A 9064-nucleotide genomic window follows, 5' to 3' on the forward strand; every position below is an offset into this window, starting at 1 on the left:
CATTTTATGGGAACGTGAGGAAAAGTCAAATAAATACCTTAGTTTTTTCCACATCCTAGAATACAATGTGATAAATTGGATCTTAATAGGTTGAGTGCATAGAATGAATGGACATTGCTAAACATAGCAATGTTGACAACGAAGTTGGCAACTCTTCTTATTGTTGCTTTCATCAAAACAATCAAACAATTATGCCCCATAACTTAAGCTCCCTCTGCTAAAAGGCTACTGTCTGCCACCACATGGACCTCCTTCAAGACTGGAGCAACTTTAATTCAATGTGGTCTGTCGAAGTAGGTGAAACCACTATGTTTTGTGTTAGAGAATCTGGAGGGCCATTTTGATTGCTGAAATTTGGTGGAAGTGCTGTCCCTCGAGTTGAGCAGTAACTGCACTTGAGCATAGCTTCTCCACAATTCCTATATTATAACAACACTTTCAGGCTACTTAAGCACACCCGCTATACCACCAGATTGGTAGCATGCTTCACAGATTGGTAGTTGCTTCATTGCAACTGTTCATTGCATGGACAGTCAATTAGAGCAACTAATGTGCAAATACACCTAACTTTGTCAGTTGTAGCCACCAATCACTTCTGGCAGTTAAGGCTGCTTTTAAAATTTAGCACTTTAGTAGGGAGGCATTAGAGACTTGAGATCAAATGAACATTCATCCCAAATAGTAGGCTATTGTAGCACGTAGTTGCAGACACAGGCTACTTGAAAATCATTTGTTGTGCTAATAGCAAGCTAGTAATTCCAAGTACAAAATGTGAATGCAAAAATGCAATGGGAAAAAGGATGTACGGTACTTGCCTATAACAGTGTTGACCCTAATAAGGCCAAGAGCCTCTTTTTGCTTATTGGTGGTGGTGTTTTCGAGAAGTGAGTGGCCCATGAGGTTCTTTTCTGTGAACACATTGTGAATCAAGGCCGCTGCAAACTTGCCTGGTCCACCATGGCAATCTGTGCCAGGATCATCTGAATGAGCACTTCTCCAACCTATGTGAAAGGGCACATTTAGGTAAATATTAGTGAGGTAGTTTAAGGATTTTAAGCACATTTACACAACAGCCACACTCCAAATAAATCACAGAAATACTGCCTGCTCCAGACCTAAAATGTCAACTAATGTCACTAATAAAAACAACTAAAACTAATGTCATAGCTTGTTATCCTGTTAGGATGCCATGTGCTTCAGATAAACAAGGATTCACCCAGTACAAAATAAAATAGTAAGTAAACCAAAGCATCAAAAACTTTAATGCAAGTAGCATTTTTAGGTTACTTCACATACTTTCGGGTGTCTGCCTCTAAGTATTTTCCAGCCAATTTGTGTCACTAGGTGGTCAATGGCCTAATGGGTAGGGCTGCTATGTTGAGGGAAGTGGGTTAATAACCATCTGATGGACCTGCTTGGATCTCTGGGTATGTGACTCAGAGTATGTGCCTCTTCAATGAACCTCTTTCACGCCATCGTGGGCAACTGCTGCTTGTGTTGGCAAGCATCAGTAGCAGCTCAAACAGTAAGATAACTGTTGACGTTAATGCGATTACCACTACACATCAGATTCGCTTGCTGTGTCCCAGACCTATTCAGCTGAATGTGTACATAAGACACAAAGGCAGGGTGTGCCAACTGCCCACCTCATTAAATAATTTAATCGACTCGCAAATCAAAGGCTATGCAAAATCGCAAAGGAGGCACTTAATGCTACCAGTTTTACTAAATCTTAAGGAGAATACCTCCCGGCAATACATTCTCCTGGCAACAGTGCATTTGATCATGGTGACGCTAGACGATGAATGGCCAAAGAATTCACCTTTCGCATTCCGGCTGTGGCGTCTCCAGGCTCATTTTGATTCTGAAAACAGATGTCAGTATTAAAATGTGATGCCACGATAACTCAAAAGCAACAATCAAAACATCTATATGGACGATTAGGCCGACATAAATGGATGGATATAAATGACTGATTGAAAACATTAAAGCATGGCTGCTCTTGCCACTGGCAGTGTGAGGTGGGCAAATAAATTATTTTTAATTTCTCTCCAAAATTTTTAAAATTATTTTGCTCATCTACTGAACTGTTGTGGCCACATCTTAAAGGTAGCTCGTTCATATAAAACCAGTGTTGCATTTTTTTACTCCCCGTCTAACTGCTGCTACTGCAATTTGCTTACTCTCTTAAGTATTCCACAGAACTGCTCCACCAACAAACCATTGTTCCAAGCTTATATCAAAGCGTCATTTAGTTCACAAGGATACGCTCCCCTTTCACTCTCTCTCCTCTTTAGAGTGTGAATTCAAAGCAAAAATAACTTATTGACATAGCTGTCTACTTCTATCTCATAAAAAGCCTTGCTAATTTTTTACAATTGTCGATAACGCCTACATGCCACTGGAAGCACAGTGGGACGACACGGCAAATATGCCCAAGCATCTCGTTCCTTTACTGATTTTCGAACTTAGTTAAATCAATGAGTTACTGAAGGGCCAAAGGCTGAAACTTCACACGATGACGTTAGTTTGAATGTTTCATCCCTCTAAAGCAGAACATAGAATCCCACAGAATCTGCCTTTTCCATGAATATAGAGCGCCTACGCGAAGGCGTTAGCGCGAAGTACTCGATGGCGTCGAAGGGAGATAATGGCTAAAAAAAAAAGTTCACCGCGCGCCTACCGGCGGAAAACAAACCACACATAACCTGATGATTTCACAGCATTCGCTGCCATCAGCCCTTTCTTATCTCACCTATCACATAGAATCACATATACGCCCTTGCAATTCTTTATTATTATCGCGCCACAGCGCGTGTCTACCGCACGGCGTGTCAGCGGACTCTGGGCACTCGATCCTGAAGCGAACAGCGCAGCAGAATACATTCGAACGGCAAAACGCCCCGCGCATATTTTCGCCGATCCCGACACGCCATGTAGTAGATGCACGTCAATGGACGGCGTTGCGCGAACGAAATATACTTGATTACAGTACAGTTCGGATTACTTCACGTCGCATTGTTTCCACCAAAACGGCAAAGCACGAGCGCTCATTAATAAGGCTAATTTCAATCGGTGCTGGAACACCGTGCCAAAAAAACGTGGCGCACACAACATGCCCTGTTTCAGCTGGCTCCACACAGCTGCTCACCAAAACGGCAGAGCACGAGCGCTCATTAATAAGGCTAATTTCAATCGGTGCTGGAACACCGTACCAAAAAAACGTGGCGCACACAACATGCCCTGTTTTAGCTGGCTCCACACAGCTGCTCACCAAAACGGCAGAGCACGAGCGCTCATTAATAAGGCTAATTTCAATCGGTGCTGGAACACCGTACCAAAAATCGTGGCACGCACAACATGCCCTGTTTTAGCTGGCTCCACACAGCTGCTCACCAAAACGGCAGAGCCCACGAGCGCTCATTAATAAGGCTAATTTCAATCGGTGCTGAAACACCGTACCAAAAATCGTGGCGCGCACAACATGCCCTGTTTTAGGCTGGCTCCACATAGCTGCTTTACGTCGCCGCAAGCGCGCTGTGAAGTTAAATCAGGACAAAACTTCATGCTCAATATAACAAATCTAGTGCTGCACAACCAATTCTCGCAACGGAAGGATAGTACTAGTAATGAAAACGAGCACAGAAGCGCGTGGAAGACACGCACGGGCTCTCTACGCACTTTTGCTGAAAGCGTCGCAATGAACGAGCAAGTGGAATTCGAAACACTCACTCACCTTCGATTTGGCTGAGTCGGAGGCGATCATGGTGATCTTCGAGGCAACGTGTAGCCCATAAAGAGCGAGCAACAGGTTGAAATATACAAAAGATGTCACAGCGAGGCAAAGGGCACAGAAAACGCAGCAAACTCATCACGCAACCAGTACACATACCGCCGCACGCACAAAGTTCTGGAATGCTCCAAAGAGTCAACAGCGCAAGCGCGCATTCACACAAAAACGCGCATACAAATCCACGCTTTCATAGACATGAATTGCAATATTTATTAACAAATATTCTAATATAAAGGTATTTCTTAACAATTTATGTGGTTTGCAGGAGTATGAAAGTTTTCTGCTTAGCTTCCTTGAGAAACTATTTTCTTTATCGCGGTAGCGCAGTGCGCCGGCCGGGCACGTATGGCGCGCGCGGGAAATAGTGCAAAATTCAAACGGCGCAAATGTCGCGCCCTGTGTACGCGCACAGTTTTCATCGTTTGTATTAAAAAGAAACATTTATTTTAATACGTGAAGCAACCGGCGCGAAATAAACTACGGACCAACAACGTACACAATTGTCGCTGTTCGTGCTTGTTAGTTTGACATCATGACAAACGGTAGACAGCATGCCGTCCCATTGATTAAACATTTGTACCTGTGCTTCTGCGCTATGATTTGCCACCGGCAAAGTATAACAGCGTAGATTGTGCGTGGTGGCCAAGCAGTTTCCCAACACACTGGCCAGCACCCCGTCTCTACGTGTTACAAAAAAGACCTAGGCTTTCATGTAAAATATGGACACCACGTCGCAGAGATCACCCAAACTTGTTTCATTCTATTGTGCGCTAAGGGCTACCAACTAAACGAAACGCACTCTTTAAAAACATATTTGTTTATTATGCTTGCATACTACTTTTCCCACCATCTTGCCCATATTGAACATGGAGGCAATGCCGTTTTCTGACACAGACAGGGCACTGGCCACTTACAATAGAAGCCGATGGGAATCCAGGAGGTGCCCAATCATCGGTCATTGGTCACTGCTTGTTGAGACGTTTGTCTTGTGCTCCAATTTTGTGTCTATATATATATATATATATATATATATATATACATAGGGTGGTCATACGGAATTTTTAGAAATCGCCTGTGGCAGGTAGCATAATTCTTATCATTGAGCTGGGTTAAGCGATGAGGCGGACATTAGTAGCACGCGCAATCGAAACATAGATTCAGCTAATTAACAAAAAATCACTAATTAACTTCTTATTTTATTACTTTACGACACATATTGCGATTTACGAATTTGAGCCGGTGAGCTTGTCAGGCGTATCCACTTGGAATGAATTTCCAGAATGACACCAATTTGGAGATATGCGCCATCAAACTCGCCGCAAAAATGCACTTTTGTTACTCTTACTTTGTTACCAAAATGCTGTTTTATACATTAAAGCACAAAAGTAACTAAAACGCCCATATATTTCGTCCCACACTTTGGGCAATAATATCTCGAAACTGGTGTTATCCTGGAAATTCATTTTATGTGGATGCATCTTGCAAACTCACCGGCTACAATTCATATATTGCAATATGTCATAAAATAATTAACTAAGAAGTTCATTAGTCATTTTTTGTTAATTATTAGAATATTAGTTTCAATTTCTTGTGTTACTAATGTCCGTTTCTTCGAATAACCAAGCTAAGCGATAAGATTTATGGTACCTAGCTGCTACAAGTGATTTTTAAAAATTTTCGTAACTTTCTTGCACTGACACTTAAATATATGCAAATTCCACGTAGCTGGACAGAACCAAGGTAATGTTTTTTGCCGTCGCTTACAGATACTCAAATTTTTGCATTAGATAAATAATTAGATAATCATTATAAATAATAATTATTATTCAATTAATAATAAATAATTAGCTTCTCGGATATTATATTTAGATGAAAAGTGTCAATCAGAAAATTATAGAGCAACAGGAAAAAACTCCCGATACAGCTTCTGTTGCCCAATACGTGGTACATAAAAGTGTTTTCCGAGCGTGAAAGAAGCCCGCGGATACACGCATAGTGCCTCGAGCGGCTAGTTTTGCGGCAATTTTGCGTGTATTCGCGGGCTTCTTTCACGCTCGGAAAAAAAAGAAAAAGAAAAAAATCACTTTTCTGTTGCACGTATTGAACAATAGAAAGCTGTATCGGGAGTTTTTAGTGGCAGAAGCGTCGAGTGCCATTTGTTCTTTGGACAGTACTTCCGGTTCACCTCCTGAGATGATCAGGAGGTGAAAATAAATCGAAAAAAATAGTACAGTACAAAATTCACGAATTTCATTATAGATATGATATCAGAGCATAAGTTTAGCTATATGTTGAGTCACTGAAGTCTCTGGAATAATTAGAATTAATTAGCTGAGACGACCGGGGACGCAATCCAAGTAAATCAGAAAAAAGAAAAAAAAATGGTTCAGTTCAGAATTCATGACTTTCATTATAGATATATCAAAGCATAAGTTTTGTTGCAAGCTGACTTGCTGAAGTGTCTGGGATAATTATAACTAATTAGCTGAGACGAGATTAAAAATAAATTAGGAAACAAATTAAAAAATAATACAGTGCAAAATCCATCGGTTTCTTTAGAGACATGATATCAAAGCATAAGCTTAGTTCAAGTTGAGTTACTGAAGTGTCTGGAATAATTATAATTCATCAGGAATCAATTATTACTGCTTACCAAAGCACAGAACACCAACGCCGGGATGCGAGTGCCAAAAAGAAACACCTAAGTCAAAGTTTAAGGTTGCCTACTCTTTTAAGCATGAAATGCTTTTAGCTCCCGTTGTCGGCGATCTTCAAGTGACCTTGAGCCAAAAGTCAAAGCTCTTATCCGGGCACTCAAAACGAGAACATGCCGGCAAGTTGAAAATGAAATTTAGTCACCCGTAGGCACGAGTACAACTGTGGTATGGACGTAGAGTGCAATATAACGTACCGTACATGCAATACATTGTACTTGATATAAACAAAACATATGAGCAAACAAAAAAGTAAATGGTGTCTGCTTGACACTGGCTTTGCCACAAATCAAAAACCACTATGACAAGTTGCGAGAACAAAACGAGATCATCCGAGCAACCAGTCAAACTTGAAAAAATGCAGTCTCTGGCACAAACCCTTTACTAAACATGCTAGTTACTCTCCAAACAAATTACAAAAAAATATTGCTTGCGAGTTCTTCCCAATGTTTCTTGACAAGCTGTAACTTCTATTACGCTGAAGTTTTATTTGTCTTTTCCAATAGCGACGTTCAAAAGGCATAGATACAGGGGTAGCTAAAGTGGGCCCATCCTGGAGGCAGTGCAGAAAGGGTCCAAGCGCAATGTCGCATATCCCCTGTGGGCACGGGGACCTGTAACGCTTCTTTGAACTGCCCCTGTCATACGTGGGACCCAAAGAGACAAAGTCAAGAGCTCTTCCTCTGTCGAGAAAATGGAGTCTCTTATAAAAATGAGTATTGATATGTTGTTGGCATATTGTTGAGAAATTGTTGACACAATATCCTTTCAATAATGCCTCAATAGTTATTGAACGTACACAACAATACCTCAACAATAAAGTTGTTGAGCGCTTCACAACAGTAAAGTCATTGACTAATTGTTGTTGACATATTATTGAATAATGTTGAATATTATTGAGAATTGTTGAGCAATATTGACATTGAATATATATCTGAAAGCAAAGCTTGTCGCCGTAAGCATCTTACGTAAGCAAAGGCATATCTTACGTAAGCAAAGCTTGTCGTCCGATTCTAGTAAGCGAAGCTTGTCGTCCGATTGTAGCATGCTGATTCTAGCGTGACGGCTTCCGAAGCCCAGGCAAAACGTCAGCGAAGAGCCGCCGAACCTGAATTTAGGGCAAACGAAGCGGAACGCCTGCGGCAGCGTCGTCTTGCCACAAGCTCCCCCAGTTACGACTTGAGAGATAGGCCTTTGGTTCGAGTTATGTGACACTCTATATATTTAGTGGTGGTTAAGTGAACAATAAAACAATATATATGTGTAAAACACATACACACCTATGCGTGTGTGTTTCAGACATATATTCAATGTCAATATTGCTCAACAATTCTCAATAGTACTCAACATTATTCAACAATATGTCAACAACAATTAGTCAATGACTTTACTGTTGTGAAGCGCTCAACAACTTTATTGTTGAGGTATTGTTGTGTACGTTCAATAACTATTGAGATATTATTGAAAGGATATTGTGTCAACAATTCCTCAACAATATGCCAACAACATTTCAATAGTCATTTTTATAAGGGCCAGAGAAATGAGAGAGAGCTTCAGAGCAATTTTAGATAAGGCCATGGGGGTAGCCAAAAGTGCGCCCCTCATTATGGCGGGGACTTCAACGCCACACACCAATCTTGGGGTTACCGCTGGAGTACTAAGAAAGGGGAAGGAATCCGGCATCTTGCCACGGATTTAGGCCTCCCTCTTATCACGGACCCAGCCTTTCCTACAAGGTGTGGCACTTCCACGTGTAGGGACACTACCCCGGACTTAACCGTCACATCTAACTCACCCAGAGCAGACTGGATCAACTCTGGCGCGGATCTGGGGAGCGACCATTACATAGTGCAGAAAACGGTGGAAATGACGGGGCTGGAGGTAAAGCATTTCACATACATAGACTGGGATCAGTTTAGAAAAATCAGAAAGGAGAGAGCGGAAACAGAAGGAAAGGGGCAAATCACCCCCCCCCCCCAGAGTTACTAGCTCAGCTTAAGGGCTACTTGAATGCAGCAACTAAGATTATAGAAACAGAGCAAGGGGTCGCACAAATGGACAGTAGACTGGCGCATTTGATCGAAGCCAAGCAATCGATTTTACAAAGATGGAAGTCTCACCGCTTGAACAGAAGACTTAGGAAGCGAATTGCTCAGCTCAATAGAGATATCGAGGAGCACGCACGACATTTGCAGAAACAATGGAATGAGGTGTGTAACTATATATGTGGAAGGATAAAACGTGGAGGCAATTGGAATCTGTTCAGGCATCTGCTCAGTGAAAAAGGCACTAAATCGAATAGACGTACGGCAGTGGCGAAGCTGGTACACCAGGAATGTCAGACTGCAAGCGCAGATAGCATAAGGGAGCGATTTGAAGCTAAATACTTGCCTCTCAAGAAAGAGGATCAGGTAGTAAGTTACACCGATTACTTAGGGACAGAATGTTACTTGATGGATCAGGAATTCATTTGAAGTGAGGTACGCATGGCGCTGTATTATTTGAATAGTAGGTCAGCATCGAGGCCGGATGGCATCTCTAACAGATTGCTTAAGAA

General features: G+C 41.8%; 1 long non-coding RNA gene across 1 annotated transcript; it reads right to left on the reverse strand.

Moving 5' to 3' along the window:
• Window positions 1–853: 853 nt before the first annotated feature.
• On the reverse strand, window positions 854–3871 carry LOC125942361 (uncharacterized). The gene is made up of 3 exons (XR_007465036.1): window positions 3737–3871; window positions 1823–1864; window positions 854–1001 (listed from the first exon to the last, which is right to left on the reverse strand). It is a non-coding gene; the product is annotated as an uncharacterized LOC125942361 (long non-coding RNA).
• Window positions 3872–9064: the final 5193 nt, after the last annotated feature.

The sequence above is a fragment of the Dermacentor silvarum genome, chromosome 1 (genome assembly GCF_013339745.2).
Source record: "Dermacentor silvarum isolate Dsil-2018 chromosome 1, BIME_Dsil_1.4, whole genome shotgun sequence".
Lineage (NCBI taxonomy): Eukaryota > Metazoa > Arthropoda > Arachnida > Ixodida > Ixodidae > Dermacentor > Dermacentor silvarum.